The sequence below is a fragment of the Gymnogyps californianus genome, chromosome 3 (genome assembly GCF_018139145.2).
Source record: "Gymnogyps californianus isolate 813 chromosome 3, ASM1813914v2, whole genome shotgun sequence".
NCBI classification, from domain to species: Eukaryota; Metazoa; Chordata; class Aves; order Accipitriformes; family Cathartidae; genus Gymnogyps; species Gymnogyps californianus.
Window position 1 is genome coordinate 55,644,569 of NC_059473.1, and position 15,574 is coordinate 55,660,142.

General features: G+C 42.1%; 1 protein-coding gene across 3 annotated transcripts in view; it reads left to right on the top strand.

Moving 5' to 3' along the window:
• The first annotated feature begins 1,303 nt into the window (after positions 1–1,303).
• The window catches only part of TAB2 (TGF-beta activated kinase 1 (MAP3K7) binding protein 2), a 68,030-nt gene continuing 53,759 nt past the window's right edge, over positions 1,304–15,574 (top strand). For 2 of the 3 annotated variants that reach the window (XM_050893170.1, XM_050893173.1), the window contains exon 1: positions 1,304–1,347. The gene's annotated coding sequence lies outside the window, so the exon portion shown is untranslated. Of the gene's footprint in view, positions 1,348–2,196; positions 2,233–15,574 lie in introns of those variants that run through there. The other variant, XM_050893171.1, reaches the window with a different exon arrangement.

Consider the following 15,574-nt stretch of genomic DNA (forward strand, 5'->3'; position numbering starts at 1 on the left):
CCCTGGCCCCGCAGACTGGGTTGGGGATCCCTTCTGCAGGTGTTGGTGGCTGCTGAGCTGAGCAGGGAAGAGGGCTTCACCGGCCAGCGTACGGGCCCCTGCTTGCCTGTAGGCATTTTGGAAGGAGAATTAGGCCGAGCTATACCTCAGAGGGATGATGGAAATCACGTACTCTGTATAAAGTATCAAGAAATTTAGAGAGCGCACCAGTATTTCTGACAGAAGGCATCTGGAATTCCCTCCCAGAGCAACTGTCTTGGATATAGGGGTGGTTTTTTTAATTAATCCCGCTTTTCCTGGTTTCTTTTTCCCCTTGCAGACGCTACCCTCTGTGGTGGCTTCCCTTCCTCCCTCAGCTCTCTTAAACCCTGCGTCGTTTCCCGCCGGCCTCCCCTTTCCCAGGCGGGCGGCCCACCTACCCACCCCCTGCCGCCGCCTCCCTCCCCTGGCGCCGGGCCCGGCGGAGCGGTGGCCCCAGCCAGCGGGGGAGGGGGCGGCAGCCGGTGGGGCAAGAAGGGGCGACGGAAGAGAAGGGGCTGAAGGGGCCCGGGGCGGGGCGCAAGTGTCCGCACATCGCGGCGCCGAGGGTCGCGGCGCCAGGCCGGCCGCGGCTCTCCGGTGGCCTTGCAGCCCTGGGGACCGGGAGGGGGAGGCGGGGGTCCGTTACCCCACGCGCTCCGCGCGCGTGCGGCGGGGGGCGGGGCAGCCGGCGCGCGGCGCGGGCACCCGCCCCCGCGTAGCGGGGAGGCCGTGCCCCCTCCGCCCACACCGCGCGCGGCGCGCGGCAGCACCCCCCCCCCTCCCCCACGCCCCACCCTGGGGGCGGTGGCGGCGGAGACCCCGCCCCCGCGGCCCCCTCCCCCCCGGCGCCCATTGGCGCGCGCCGCATCCCGTTAGCACTCGGGGCCCGGTCTCGCGATGCTGGGCCGCCGCCGCCGCCATATTGTGACACTATTTTGATTTGGAGCGCAGCGAGCGGGGGGAGGGGGGGGGCCGGGAGCGACGCGCAGCCGGAGCGGTTCCAGCTGAGGACGGGAGCGGCGCCGCAGGCACCCACCCACCTACCCACCCACCCCCGGCCTCCCCGCTTCTCCCGCCCGTGGCGGCAGCACGGACCCCCCCCTTCCCTTCCTCCTCCTCCTCCTCCTCTTCCCCCCCCGGAGCGGAACGGCGGCGGCGGGAGGCTGCGGAGCGGGTCGGGTCGGCGGGGTCCCCCCTGCCGGGCGGAGGCGGCGGCGGCGCTGGTGGCGGCGGTAGTGGCGGCGGCTGCTGCCGTGGTGGGGGAGGCGGAGGAGGAGGAGGAGGCGGAGGAGGAGGAGGAGAAGCAGCAGCAGCAGCAGCAGCAGGGTAAGGCTGACCCCGCCGAGGCGGGCCTGGTGGCAGCTTCCCCGGGCCGGTTTCCTGGCGGGGCTGGTCCCATCCCCGGGGGGGGCTGCAGGGAGAGGCGCGGGGGGCTGGCCCGGCCCGGCCCGCAGGCCTCAGAGGGGTAGGGGGCCCGAGGCGCTCCCGGAGCCTCTCTCCTCGCCCCGGGCTCTGTCAGGGCGAGGGCAGGGCAGGCCTGTGCGCGGGGAGGGGGCAGCCCCCGGCACCCCGCTCATCCCGGCGTGGTGGGGCGGGGTGGGGGTGGGAGTCAGCCTCCCCGGCGGGGTGGGGAGGGCAGGGACGGGCAGCCGCCGCGCAGCGGGGCGTCCAGCGAGAGATGGAAACTTATTTTCCTTCGCGAGTCGCTGGAGCTTGCCCCGCGCGGGGAGGGATCCGGCGGGCCCGCGTGTCGGGGGGCGCGGGGCGGCGTGCGTGGCGGCGCCCCCGGCCTGCCCCGCGGCGGGGGGCTGCGGCGGCCCGGGGAGGGGCGGAAGCAGACTGCCAGCGGGCTCGCCTTGCTGGGGGAGGGAGGGAGGGAGGGTGGGGGCTGGCCTGGCGCCTAGCAGGTGACAGGTGTGAGTGCGCTGGGCGAGACTCCGCCATTTGAGGATGAGTAACAGAGTGTCAGAGGTGCGATTTTTTGGTGCCTGGTGTCTTTGCGGGGGCTGGCTGGGCTCGACTCCATATATAGTATATTTGGGACGTTAGTTTCTATTATTCGAGTCAGTTTAATTCTTGACTTCAAGAAATTCTTGAAATGGTTCTGATAAGAGGGATTTTGAAGAGAGGAGATGCATACGGTTTCTTTTTTAATTTTTCTTCTCTTTTTCTGTTTGGTCCCTCTGAGAGACGTGGGAACGCTATGTGGAGGTGTGTAGTACTTTGTCTCATTCATTGAAAGGCTTGTATTAAAAGTCTGAGTGTTCAGTCCTGTTAGATGTAGCAGGGCCTTCAGGGCAGGGACCTTGTGTTCTTTGTACTTTACCTGGCAGCTCGGCAGAGCCTGGTTTGTGCCCAAGACTTGTAGGTGTTTCTGTATTAATGATAGTAACTACGTACTTAAAAAAGGAATTCTGAAGGAGTACTTCTTAGCAAGGAGTGGGTTTCAGGTGTGGTTTTCTAGTCATCATAAGTTTAGGGTATTTGATACAGACTGATTAAAGCTGTTTCCGAAGTTCAGCTGTAGAACGCTGAAAATGGTGTTGCATATAATTTTCAGTACTGACTTATGTAGATGTTTAAAAGACATATGTTAAATACAGAGTCATTCTCTTAGGCTGTTCAAATTGTTTTGTATCATAACTTTAGCCACCAAAAAGGTACTGCACATGCACTACAGTAAGGAGGGCTAGTGACTCGATAGCAATAGCACTATGTTCATGATTGGCCACAATTTGCTGAAATCAGGAATAATTTTCAGCTTAGCTAATGATTTACCAGATAACCAGGCATTTGCATTTCATATACATATTTCAATTTTTTGTTTGTTATCTGTATTATTGTAATTGAGTTTTGTCAAACCTCAGAATTCTGATATCTGATTTTGGCAAGAGGGAAGTTCCACTGACAAATTAGGGGAGACGTCATCAGCTTCAGTAAGTTCTGCCCTTCAATTTAAATGAAAGTTTCAGTCATTTGTTGCTGTTATCCATATGTTAAACTTATGGATGCTCATCTGTAGGTAGTACCTTGGATTGCACTGCAGTAGAATGGATGCTGAGCTGACTCTCGATTTCTTTTAAAAACTGAGAAGACATGGGTGGGTTTTCTCATGTTGCTTCACAGGAGAGCCTGCAGAGGCGAAGAGAGGAGGAAGGCTGTTGGAGGAGATGCTCAGTTTGGGTCATCTCATTTTTGTTTCTGAGATATGTTTGGTAAAGCATCATCCCTGTCATTACATGTGGGGGCAGTGCCATCTTCTTGCTATGCTATGCTACCCTTGCTTACACCAGCTTTCAAAGATTTTGTGAAATGTAAACCATTTTCCTTCTCAACATCAAGAGAAGTCAAAGGGTTCTTCTCTCTTCCTTTAAATTTGGTGATATAAAAATAGAATTCTTGAAAATGGGCATTCTTCCTGTGACAGTGTCCTGGTAGAAACTTCTCTTTTCCAGCAGTGACGTAGTGGAAGAAGATAGTGTTTTTTCTCACCATGGCATTGCTTTGAAGGCTGAGGTCCTGTGTTGTTTTGTAATGGTCTTTGGCCTTATAGATAACTGGTATGCTTTTCAAGCCTTGTAGAATTAAACCTGTCATCTGTAGAAGAGATTATTGTCAGCAAACTTTTTTTTTTTTTTTTTTTGCTAGGGAGGTTAAAGCTATTTCTTTGTGAGAGTGTACTTTGAAACATAAAACTGGGTTGCTCTTCATCCTATTGCAAGTGCCGCCTCCTTATCATGATCTCCATGGTTAGAAACACTGGAAGAAATAAGTTGGTCAGATGTGACCTCAAGTTTATGAAATGACTGTAAATTTAGGACTGAGGGATCAGGCTGATCTTTTCTGAACTGCTGCAAGCGGAATGCTGAACGATGTTGCTGTTGGTGCTTTTACAGGAAATAGAACAAAAATTCCAGTGATTCAGAACTGGATTTTTTTAAAGCTATACTCAAAACTCAAATATTTAAATGATTGAAATGAAAGTTAACTTTTTTCCCACTAATATATACAGTGATTCAAGTTGGGGTTTTTTTCCTCTTTAATTGCATAGTAGGTTATCTCAACTGGAAAAGTATATACTTTCTATTTCAAACAGTAGAAATGCTGATGGATGTTCTAAAACATCTTGAACTCTGCTTAGCAAACTGATCTGGATTGGATTCCACTTATTTAAATGCGACTGTGAGAGTGAGAAGGCTGTCAGATTCACAAATGGATAATATTTTTTATAAACACTTAATTGTAGTCAGAGGTTTCAGTATAATAGTTGTTTCAGTTTCACCCTCTCTTGAGAATGCGTACCAAAAAATTGCTGACATAATATTAATGCTTTCCCTGACAAAAGTTTTTGTAGACCTTTATCCTAACTATAGTAAAATTAGGAACTTATTTTTATTGAACTGATCAGCAAGCTCAACTCTCATGCAAGAAAGTATTCCAAACAGTATACAAATGTTTACTGAGTTCTTTCTAGCTTTGTGTTATGCTGCCTTTGGATTTTTGTGTTCCTTGATCAGTAGTAATTGGGTTCTAGTGAAACCATGTGAAATAGTTTGACATAATTAAAGTTGAAAGATCTGTGTTGTTTGTATACTGTATCCTGATATTCTTGGAACATGTCTGTTGTTGAATGAACAGCATCACTGAGGATATTATTGTTGCCATAGGTGCAGTTAAGGTGTAGTTAAATAGTTAATATTTTTAGAATGTGTTGGGGGGGGGTTGCGGCAAGAAGTTAAGCGTAACTTACGGTAATGTGCTAAATAAACTTTGTTTAAGTTAGTATCTGGCCACAGAATTTTACAAAAAAAGATTCTTTTGTTTAAAATATGCATTATAGTCTTAGAAAAATGCTATATGTAATCAATTTTTGTAGCATTATGGAAAATGTATAGCTCTCCTATTGTGAGCACAGATGAAGATCAAATTTCACTGTCTTTAATGATGAGTGGTTTAAAACTCATTCAGATCCTGATTATACTATGAGCAGAATTTAATTTTTCCATTATTTAAAAATCAGTGTTTCAGAATGGATGTAAAACTTGTGCTCCCTTTAGTGTTTAGAAAAGCATTAACTTAGGAACACACAGTGGTAGGAAAAAAACATACGCTTCTGTAGGTTGCATATACGAGTTTTTAAAAAACAAAAAAACCCCCCAAACAACTAAAACTGTGCACCTATTAGTCATGATATTGTTAAGCTTGCTAGAATTTACCAAAAACAGGACAAAGCCACTATACATGCTCACTACTTTGATGATTTTCTTAAGTTAGATAAACACTGAACTACTAAGTATCTAAAGCTTGTTCCAGAATTAATCAAATCTGGTACTGTGTGCATGCTGGCTGGTTGGTCTGCTGGGGCTGCCAGCGGAGAAGGCAGAGTTCCACCTGCTTTTCCCCTCATTGAAGGCATGGATTTGAGTTTCTTTTTTCTACAAAGCTGCCAGTTTTCACATTTGTAGAAGCTTTTTTTGTCTTTGAGACTCTTACACCTCCTTTAAAATGCGCTTGAAAATGGTCGGAGGATGCAAGTACTTATTAAAAGGACAAGTAGAATGTGTAAATGCGTTTTCTTTAAGAAACTGTAGTTAATTAGACATGCTATAAAAGAAATTTTTGCAATTTGTGAGTTCAGAATCAACTGTTCTCACATGGATAAGATGTTGAGATGCACCTATTTTCTGTGTTTTTTTTTTTTAAAGAAATACAGTTGCTGTTGGTTTTTATATATTTGTGTAGTGTATAAACCATCTTTAATTCACCTTTCTAAAGACACAAATCTTGAGCAATTATGTTTTCTTTAATCCTGTATCTCAATAAATTTTGAGCTCATCAGCTAATTTCAGCAAAGAAATTAGCCAAAGGGCAAGGTCTCAAAGATTTTTACATTTTAATAACATTTAACAAGCTTTGTTAAAATTGATGGCTTCGTTGAGTCAGATCATCTCTTTAGGGGAAAGTTTTGCATGAATTTAGCAGTTACCTGTATTTGGCCTACCAGTTGGCCAGCAAACAGTTGTCTGCAGGGTAAGAACTAGATATGAAGTGCAGTACTCTTTTCTTCAGTCAGTAGTTAGAGGACATGAGAGGTTAAGTATATTGTGGCTAGTGCTTGGAAGAGAGGGGTAAAATAATAGGCATCTGGGATAGAGGTGGAATGTGACTACTTGGAACACAGGGGCATGGCTGAGACAGAATGCAAATCTATGGGAAACAGGGCTTTGTTAGTTCTGCTATTTATGGGACAGTACCTTTAAGAGGAAGGTTAGCAGCAGCTGCCAGTTTTGGTTTACTAAACAAAAATCATATTACAATAGGTTCTTAAGAAGATGAAGACTGGGGGCGGGGGGGAGAAAGGTGAGATGTAAGGTAGCTGAGCAGACTGCTGGGCTGCTAAGATTGTGTAACAGTGGCACCCTGTTGACTGCAGTGATAGAAACTCTTAGGGTGAGGTGACTGTTAGATGTTCGGTGATATTGTTGCTTCCACGCATAGAGAGCTGCTTCTGCTGTGCCTGCATATGTGTTTGTATGGATCTGATTCAACATGGTTGCCCTAACACCTAGACTGACACAGTGCATGTAGCAGCACGGGGCAAGAACGTGCATGAGTAAGGGAGGAGTTACTTAAGCTGCGTAAGAAATACACATTATTGTCAAAATACGTTATCAAAAGCATTATTTTATTGTTACATAGTATATAGTTATAGCTTCTTTAGATAATTTGATATTTAATGTACTCCCAGGTCTAATAGATTTATCGGAAGATGAGCCATGGTAGTATGAAATTGTTTTAATAAGCCTGAAGTTATTTCCTTTTTATTACAGATTTATTACAGACTAAAGATTTTTATGGAGTTTGAATCTTGAAATAAGTATTTATCTGGTATACTTCTATTTTGTAGATAATGCTAGTAGAAATGGATAAGAAATCACTTGCAGACATGTGAAGTACTCTTAGCATCAAACCTTTAATTTTATTTGCTGCAGTGTATCTTTATTGTTCAAGAAGATGCTTTGCTGTTACCCGATATTTTCATAGGTGACTTGCAGAAAGATCAAGGATAAATATGTTTAGGGAGTAATTCTTAAGAAAATTCTTAGAGGCTGCCAAAGCTAGGGCTTTAGAACGCATTTTTCAAAGGCAATTGCGTTGTATGTATATAAAAAAATCTCATTTGTTGATCCATCTGTTTATCAGTATGTTCTCAGAATCGATTTCTACTTTATAGTGAAGGTTAAAAATGCAGAAAAGTCTTTTCCCATGTAAGTCCTAAGCCTGATTTCCCCAGGTGGAAAAAATTATGAACTGTTTCACTTACATGGGGGGGGGAACCCCACACACTTCAAAAAAAATGTAGTAGTACAGTGTGGCATGTAATTGTATCCTTTGTCAATTCATGTTGTGTTTAAACCCGTAAGAAAAATCTCCACCTCCTGTGTCCATGCTGTGCTACGTATCTCTCTTTATAGTACTCTTCTGTCTTTTTACAGCACTCATATTTTTTTCCGTTTATTTTTTCTTGCCTCTTTAAAAATCTGTCCCATGCAGAATTTATCTCCTCTAACCACCTTTTTACTGTCATCCTATCATATTTGTAGGTGAGCTAGAAAAGAGGAGATGTGTTCATTCATATCCTTTCCTTACTCTCCCTTTCCCTTGCCTAGGCAATATATCATCTATACTTTACAATTGAAACATGAGTGCCCTCTTGTTTATACTTCTCTTTGGCATTCTTTTTTGTTCTAATCTTTCTTCTTGAAAACTTTTCTTCCTTCTTAAGAGACCAGTTCAGCACTTGTCATTTCTTTCTCATTCTGGTTCCTCTTCAGAGTATCAGTTGCTAAGTTTGCCCCTGCTCCATTTAGGCTTTCCTGAGAGAAAGAGAGAAAAAGAAAGTGTCATGAGTTCTGTACTTGGATTTCTTTCAATTCATTCAACTGGTTCAAAATGCTACTTTCCATTTGTTGGAGAAACATTTGTTTTTTGAAAGGGAATGGTAGGTTACCTTTCTTAGCCTTCTTTAATCTAACAGGTTTAAGACTGGGAACAGGGAATCTCCAGGGGCTCAGCAAAAGTATGCTTAAAAAGGCATTTTAGGTTGATAAGTACAAAGCAGTATGTTTCACATTGGCTTATGAAGCTGCTTCAGTTAAAAATTTTGGTGTCCTGTTCCCTTTTTTTTTTTTTTAAATATTGGTCTTGTCTTTGATAAATGGGGCTAAGATTTTTTTTGTGTGTGTATGTGTGTCTCAAACTGTGTATTTTAAACTGTCTTGCTGGAATAATTGCCAATACCAGATTATTATATTTTATTTATGCTTTGGTATTGGCTAGAGAGCTTGACTTCGATTAGGCCCTCTTATACAAGGCACTGTATGAATATTCGTTAAATAAGTCAGTCCCGGAAGAGTTTGCAGTCCAATGAATAATAAAGTTTGTTTACCAAGATGCATATATTGGATTAGACAAAGACATTTAGCAAAGTATTTGTGTTATCTTTCATCTATTATGCCTCTTAGTTCTTCAGTCATTTTAAACTGTGCCAATCTTAAAAAATTAATTAAAACTGTCTTTAATAGCTGTAATTCATTTAGTTGTTTTGACACATGACTTTTAAGATTTGTCTGAACAATTCATACAAGAATTATGAAATTACTTGAATTACTGACCCTCAGCAGCTTGTATTCATTGGTAGCTGCTTAGAGTAGAGGTAGGTGTATCAAAGCTGGGAATTCTGTTGAAGGTTGTGACAGTGGATCACATCTATGATGCTTACACTCAGGACTTCAGTCAGAATGAGAATTTTTTTTTTGTAAAATGAGTTGAATACAAGGAGAAATTTGACCACTAGCAAATTTTTAAGCAAGATAACATACTTTGTGTATCTGAGTTAGGACTTAGCATGAATGTATGTGTAAAAGAGGTTGCTAAAAAATTAGTTCCTGCTCCTCTACAAGAAGCACATTTTGATCTTCCTTTCACAGGCCTAAAGTGCAACACTTTTTGGATTCCTCTTCCACAGTATCTGGTGAAGGAGAATAAAATAAATTGTAAGCAGCAGGAGAGAACTGTCATTCGGCTTGTGGAAATTTCTGTTCTCTCCAGCCTCTTGTTTCTAGCAGGTGATGTGTTAAGCAGCAAGGTTCAGAGAAAATACCCATTATTTGTTTCTTTTTTCCCCTGCATGGGGTTGGAAACCCCTGTGGTTTCCAAACTGAAAGGAGAATATCAGTTCTCCCAGTAGTGCTTTCATACACATACTGTGGAGGGAAAAAAAAAATTGCTATGATAATCTGTTATCTTCACTCTGTTATCTGGTGATGTAGGTCTTGTCAAAGCTGTGAATGGTACCAACGTGGCTGTATCATTTAGGATGCATGAAAGAGTGTCATCCTTCCATAATGTAGCTGTCTGCATGCAGAGGTTGCTAGTGTAGCTGCAGTTACACATGCAAAATGGTGCTATTTTTCTGGAAGAACTTCAGCCTTGACTTGGGTGAGTAGTTTTGGTTTATTGATACAAAATATGCTTTTGCTACCATGAAAGGAATGCTTTAACTCTTTTGTCAGTATTTCTATGTAAATGAAATACTCTTGGAGTCATATAACAAAATGGCTTTGAGATAGCAGGTTTAAAGCAAAAAATGGAAGAATGCAAGCATTTGTGAGCATCAGGGCCAGTCTGATAGTTGCTGTGGCTGAACAGGGAAGATTTCTTTCATTGACACAAGCAGCTGGTGTGTGGTACTTGTCTCATCTGTCTGTGAGCCAGGTCAGTCTATGTACTGGGGGTTAGAAAACTAACCAGAAAAAGTTGATTGATATTTAACTGTCTTAGGTGATCTCATGGGGTGAGACTAATCGCTTGATGCTGAGGAGCTGTTAGATCAGTTCAGTAGTTTCCTATAACTTCACACTGAAGGGGATGTTTTGCACTACAGCAGTGACAGTGTATGGATTTGCCATCCTTTGCCCGTAGTTCACTGATGTGATTTATAGTATGATCCCACAAATAGGTTTTTCTGCAAAACTGAGGTACGGTGAAGAAGTAGAAGAGGTAAGAGTTTATTAAGCTGGTATTGTTGGTGAAGAAAGCCTCTTATGAAACTGTAGACCTAAGAGTGGTGCTACAATAGACAAGCAGGAAGACCAGTTCCAGAATTCATCTCTGCCCACTGTGGCACTGCAGCTGTTTACAGGGTCACCAACTGAATCACCAAAATGATGCAAATTAAAAGCTAGCCCTTCAAAAAGTAGGACAGGAAGTAGTTGAACTAACTTCACCACAGAACCCACATATGTGGATTCTGCCACTGTCTGAAATCTTCACCAGTGGCCTACCTGGGTGAAAGATGGTAACAGTAATCTTTCTCCTGTTATCTGGAGATAATCAAGGAGTCTTAAATGCTTTCAACAGGCATGTTTTAATTAGTGAGCTTTAAGTGATGGTGCCTGTAAGAATCCTAGCAGTCTTCTCTTTGTCAATAAGAATGGCTAGGTTTTTAAGGTGCTTAGTCTTTAAATGTTGTGGTTCAGTTTTGCAATGGAATTGGAAATTCATGTCCCATTGAAACTGGTGAAAGTGTGGCTAATAGATAAGCATAACTGCAGTGAGGTGTGTAAACTATGGAAAGAGAGAAAGATGGAGAGAATCATTTAGAAAAGAGGTGCAGACATGAGGAAAGATGTGGTTAGAATGGAATAGCAAAACAGATGTTGTGTAAAGATATTCCTGTTTCACCTGTGTACTACAGGGAAGTATTATTTAAGCTTCAAAACAAAAAAAAAAGGCTTTTGTAAACTTTAATGGTTATGAGAGGAAACGGGTGAATCTATTGATTTATAATCTGCTATTCAGCCATATTAGTGAATATAAAGCTTCATTTAAAGATGAGGAAATTAAAATCAGTGTGTAGGTGTTCTCTTTCTTTAAATTGCAGATTTTGGATGGACTTTGGAACGTAACAGTAGTTGTCAATCTGGCCTGCATGTTCAGATTCTAGACTGGCAGATACTAACAACATTTTCAAGCTAAAGCTTAATGTAAATGTCCATCTGTGTACGAAATGCTGTACAAAACACAAGTGTTTAAGCCTTATCTAGGTGCTGAAGTTTGACATTACTTCTTTCTTGTTTCTTGGTTGTGTTTATTATATTGGTTTTGCTTAATTTTTTCTTGTGGATTTTAGTTTCAAGTAAATTCCCTGTGACAGAGAGTATCTTAAAGTACCACCTAATGGTGTTAGCAGAGTTGATGGAGCTACAGGCTTCCTTCCTGTTGAAACTGGCCAAAAGAACAGGCCAAACTGTAGCTTGTGTTTCTTCAGCGTAGAGCCAATGGCAACTCTCTGGAATTTTTTTCCGCTCCCCATCAATGAGTGGGGAAATTCTTGCCAACGCAAATGAGATCTTGAGACCTGCAACTTGACTCAACATAATATAGTTCATACTGAAAAAAATACTTTAGCTAGAAAAATACCCAGACTTATACTAGCATGGGATCTTGTTAATTAAAATAATGTTGTCTTCTGGTTTGAAGTTTTTAGGAGTCTTAGAGCAAAATAGTATTTCAGCTTCATCTGTGTGACTTCAAGCTGCTGCCTGTTTGTGATAAGGGCAAGTCATCACCTTACACTGTCATGTCAATGAATGTTGCAGAATGCCTGCAGTGACTGCTCAGACTGTCAGAATTCACTGATTTCAAAAGCACTTTCTCATTTCACATTTTGCTATTGCAGTACAGCTTCTCTGGCTCTTGTAGCTTTGTTCCCTGATGTACATGTATTGACTAGGATTTTAAATTGATTTAGGAGAAGCCTAGCAGTGCAGCTTTGTTTGCCTTCTGAACTTAAGAATTTATTGTCACTGCTTTGTCATCCTTTCTGAACCTATTGTGAGAATGAAACGATATGTAATTGGAAGGAGTAATATTTACTTTGCTATTCATTTATGGGGAAAAAATTGTGCTTTTATCACAAAATTAAAGCACAAGGGTTTTTTCGTACCTTTGTTCTTGCCAGCTCCTGCGAAGAGTCCACATCTGCATTTTAAAATTATGCCTGCCTGTAACCTATGGCTTAGTATTTTTGCAGGACAAGCATTAGAAAATTGAAATGGGTGAAAAATTGAATCCTTCTGAAAAATGAAGCTAAGTATAATAGTTACGAATCCTTTGCCACTTTCTCTGCATGACATTGTTCATCTTATCTTTCAAAAGTCGGTCTACTTCTATTAACAGGCCTCTTATCTTTGTTGCAAATGCAAGAAATGTATTAGTACATCTAAGTTGTAAAGAACTATCCAGACTAGCAGAGTTACTTTTCCTCCATGGAGTTGTTTAATATTTGTTTTTATAAAATGGGATCTCAGTTCTCGCTTTAGTTTCCTGAAAACAGCTGATATCTGGCTGTATCTGTGGTTAGAAGGTAAACACTGAGGCTTCACAATTCTTCTTACTTGTGTTTACTTTTTATATTTTCAGTGTTTAACTCCAGTTGTAGAGAGAAAGATAAAACACAGCTAATTTCTTAGTTAAAGGCTATAAGGTGATATAATATCCAGAAAACACAGGGGAAGGTCAAATCTGAGTGGGAAAATAAGTGTTTAATAAAGGGAGTGGGAAATTATCTCATTTTTAAAATGATTGGCAAGTTAATAACAAAATTTGTCATTTTAGTAAGTAGTTAAACAATTTTTTTTAACTTTTGGCATGTGTTAATATGCCCAAAATACTGGTGGTTTTATAATTAAAAAGGTTTGTTAGATTTCATAGTTTAATAATACATGATGTCAGTTTCAGAGAGAACCCTTTTCTATTTTTGCTGCTAGATGATAGTGTAATCTTGATTTCTAGCTTTTTAAACAATGGTTTATTTCTGCGTTTTCCCTCTGCCTGCCCTGTCCTTAGTTTGCAAGAAAGGGTCTTGGAATAGGGATAAGACAGGGACAGAATCTTAGTTGCAAATGTTCTGGATTTTTTTATGTGGATTTTAGTCTTCTGTAAATCTTGCTGCTGTTGTGGGAATCTCTTTTCTTCCCAAGCAGCATGACAAAGTGGAGGACTGTACAAGGTTAAAAGCTCTTTACTCACCTTGTGCTATGAGGCATCTTTTCTATTCTTTCTCAACTTCCCTGTATTACTTTCCTCATCTGTCTTTTTGAGAGCAGGTTATTTTTAATTTTTTCTTTTTGAGTATCTAGTTGTCTTGTTAGTCTGTATCTGGTGTCAGGACCTTTGTAAGGAGATATTGTTTAAGGTAGAAAAGGTAGAAGATAGGTTAATTTGTAAAAGGATTAGTGGCCATCTTTTAAAGGTTATAACAGCAGGAAACAATACATATTGAGAAGCCTTGAATATTGGAGGCATTTCTGCTCTTCCCAGCTTTCCTCTCCCCTTCCCTTGTTAATCTCCTCTCCCTGAATCCTGTGTGGAGTAAAGTGCAGAAAAAAGGGTCGGTGGTGTTAGTCCCTTACATAGCAGGAAGTGCAGTGATCGCATCTTTCTTTCCTTTACAGAAGGTTGGAGAACAAGTAGCGTTCTTCTCTTTGAAGAAAGTTCATAGTGAAACATGGGAAACTCAGGGGAAAAATAGCGAATTCTAAAATGTTGTATTATCAGTTCCTAGGTAGGAAATCTGTATTTTATTCTAGAAGAAGAAAAGTACAGAAAAATAATTGGGCGCTAGAGGAACAGCTGTTTAGACATCTGTCTGTTACTTTTCCTGTGTGTATAAAATATCCTTCTTGAAGAAAAGCAACAGGAAAAATAAGTTGTATTGGCACCACCATGAGTATTTCTATTTGACTCTTGCCTATCAGTGTCTGTTACCTCATCTTTGTGTAGGTTTTTTTTCCAGGTTAACGGATTTCTGTTTATTTTTCGCTACTACTATGAAGTTGGCAGAAAATACGTGGAAACTAGAGGCTTCCTCCCAAATGTTACAATGGTGGTCTTGGTTTTGTCCTTACATATGTTAGTTTGGGAACTAACAGAAAAGAGAGAGAAAACAGCTCCTAGTTTCCATGACCATGCTTCTCGCTCTCTTTCCCCCTTTTCCCTGGCAGCTATTCTGTCAAAGAAGTCCTCTGTTACCCTAGGAGCTTCTGCCAGTGTAGTTTCACAGGTGAGGATAACTGCATGTAAATACAAAGTCAAGCTCTGTTAGCCTAAAACTATGGCAGCCTAGCTGTAGGCCTCTTCCTAATATGTGCGCACTTGATATCCAAGGGCCTTAGTTCCCCTTCTGGAGAAGAGGACAGACAAAAAAGGGGACTTCTGTGGCCATTCTTTTCTTTATGGTACTGTGTTAAATAGCTGAAGGTCTTTCTTCCCTACCTCTTAGTGGTAGCTTCCCTCTTGGTGGTGTCCTACCAGTCTTTCTGCAACTTCTCCACCTGCTCTCACTTCAGGTGCTGTCTTTTAACACAGTTGTTCCAATTAGCTGCTAACAACTCAGGAAGTGGTTTGTTGTTATTAACCCTTTTTGTGTTGCTTCTGTACAACTTGTGTGTCTCTTTCTTCCTCTTACCCTACAGGCCCACGTTCTTGGTTGTTTGTAACAGCTGCCAGAGACAGCCTTGTGTGGTTGGGCTAGATGTTTAACTTCCTAAATGTTTATTCTAGTGCTAAGGTAATGTAAAATCAGAAAAGTCCATTTTAGTGTTGAGTACAACCTTGGGTTTTTTTCCCACTCCTCCAAGATTGCCCTCAGGAAAAATTAAGGGTGTGATTTGTAAATCAGTGTAAGTTGGCTCTGCTCCTTTCCCTCTGTTCCCACTGGCATTCATCTGACTCAAACCAAACTAGCAGAAAATTAACTACTTTTTTTTTTCCTTCTTTTTTCCCCCTCCTGGTTTTGCTCCATGAACTGGCTTGCTGCAGGATCCGATGAGTGCCAGCAGCCAGCATTGGCTTAGGTCACAGGAGGGAGAGGGGGAATGCATGCCTGGGAGCAGGAGGAATGACAGTGGCAGTATTGAATTGTTTTGGAACTGCATTTTAAGGAGTGGCTGAAATACCCAGCCTTACTGTCATTGAAACAGTATGAGTAAATGATACATTAGTAAACAAGTCAAGTCCCTGGCTAAGATGAAAAAGGAATTTATTTTTTGCCAGAGTCTGGCTTTCAGTAAGTATTTACCCAAATGCTGGATTTACCATTGACACCTCTCCTATCAGTTAAAGAAATTGTTTGGGTTTTGTAAAGAGAGGAAGAATGGAAAAGAAACTATTCAACCAGCCCAGAAGTGAAAGTGTGTGTGACAATCCTTTGTGCTCCTTGACCAGGAGAGAACAGCATGAGGGTTGCTGGGAAATTAAATCTCAAAGTTCATGAAATAAACTGAGGTGGTTCTCAAGGTGAGTCACTGAGGGTAAATGAGAAGGGAGTAGAAATTGCCCTATAGTTGCTCAGTTTATGATTAGGGAACAGGAGGGAAGTTGGAGCTCATGGTACTTAGCTACTTAGTTATCTGACTACATGCCCGCTGGTCCAGTTGCTTCAGACCTTTCATTCTGCTTGCATCTATTTCTGTGGGAAATAGGACAT